We start from the raw sequence: 1,834 nt of genomic DNA on the forward strand, positions 1-1,834 counted from the left end.
TTGAATGGTTTTCCTATTTTGAACAATGTTGTCGAGAACATTTCTTGTTATGGAACTTTTTTGTCATCGAGAAGGGAATTTCACTTGCATTAGTAAGGCTCATAAAGCTGATTTTTCCTTGTACTTGCTTGATATAAACTTATTGGCCAAATAATTATTAAAGATATTAATCTGTTGTAAGGCCAAAACTCCCATGTTCTTTGGAATGTAGATATATTTTAATCTTTCAAAAACGATTTTTTATTTTAGTAAAGACCACCCTATATAAAATCATGAATATTTTTTTTTAGAATCCACACCAAGAGCCACCCAAATTGTTTATAAAATTATACCAATTAAAATAATTCAACCCATTAAAAATAAAACTTTTAAATTTTGAACATTAAATTAACATTTTTTTCCAAATGTAAAAAAGCGCATAAAAAATTAACAAACCATTCATTTACATTGTTAAATAAACGTTAAAAACAAATAATTTTCGCTTATATTATTGATATTTTCTTATAATTTTTTAAATACAAAATAACAACTTCTTACTCATATTTAACTTCCAACATTATAGACTGTCCAATAAAAAAAATAACTTCTATGAATTATAACTTAATAACTTTTCCTATTAGAAAATATTAACATTTACCGAGTCAAAAAGTGTGAATTTGACTTCAAGTCCTAATTGGCTTGACAGCCTTGATATTTTGGGGGCACACCTTCCACTAACAATAAGTAAATAGGGTGAAAGGGGAATACTTTGTCTTATCGATTTTCTTTGCTCGGATGCTAATGAAGTATAAGTCTTATTATGAACAATATTGAAAAGAAACTTAATTCTTTATTATATTAGATCGAAGCCAAAATGAGCGTTATTTGATTGAAATATTCCAAATTGAACTTCTTGTGATTTTTAAACATATCTAATTTTTTCTAATTTATTCATTTTCTTTTCTAAATTTTGTAAAATAAATACATATAGTGTTGTTTTTTTTTCTTTTCTTTTTCTTTTTTGCCAGGACTATGATCTTCTTTTTTAGGTCATTCTTTTGGTGAGACAGGTGAGGTCCCTGACTTCTATATGCTTTGTATTTTTTTGTCAGCAGATAAGAGAATGTCTCAATATACAATGGTCTGGTTCTTTCTTTTTGACATTCTTGCTAGAAATGTAGCTACAAGATTGGGTGTAGAGGATCTTAACTTGATGTAACAACTTTAACTTAATTGAAGTTTGTTGATTTTTCCCAGTGAAAAAAATAAATATCGTGTAATTATAAATTGATTTAATATTCCTTCATTTTTCACAAGTTTATTTTATTGTTTTTACATAATTGTAAGTTAAAATATATTTCAATATATTAATTATTATTTTTAGATAATTTTGTATATTATATTACATTAATATTGTAATAATTTTGTGAAATAAATACATATGGTGTAATAATAAATTAAATCTAATATTTTTTCATTCTTGACGAGCTTATTTTATTGTTTTTACATAATTGTAAGTTAAAATATATTTCAATTTATTAATTATTATTTTTGAGATAATTGTGTATACTATATTACATCAATATTGTAATAATAAATTATTCCACAAAAAAATTCAGTATGAGAGAGATGAATAATTTCTTCCATACTCAACATGAAATTGACATATATTATTTAAAAATATTTTTATATCAGTTATAAAAAAATATTTCAATGCCTTTTTAAATTGAAATAATTTTATATCACTGCAGTTTCTAGGGTCTTTTCTACATAACTATCTATGCTTAGCTCCGAGAGAGGGGGCTCTACCCCCTCCTTTAGCCAAATTGTTTCGAAAGTTCGTAATGAGTGTAGA

This window comes from Pinus tabuliformis, chromosome 8 (genome assembly GCF_031772625.1).
Source record: "Pinus tabuliformis cultivar Carrire ecotype Pingquan chromosome 8, CPIR1, whole genome shotgun sequence".
In the NCBI taxonomy this organism is placed as follows: Eukaryota; Viridiplantae; Streptophyta; class Pinopsida; order Pinales; family Pinaceae; genus Pinus; species Pinus tabuliformis.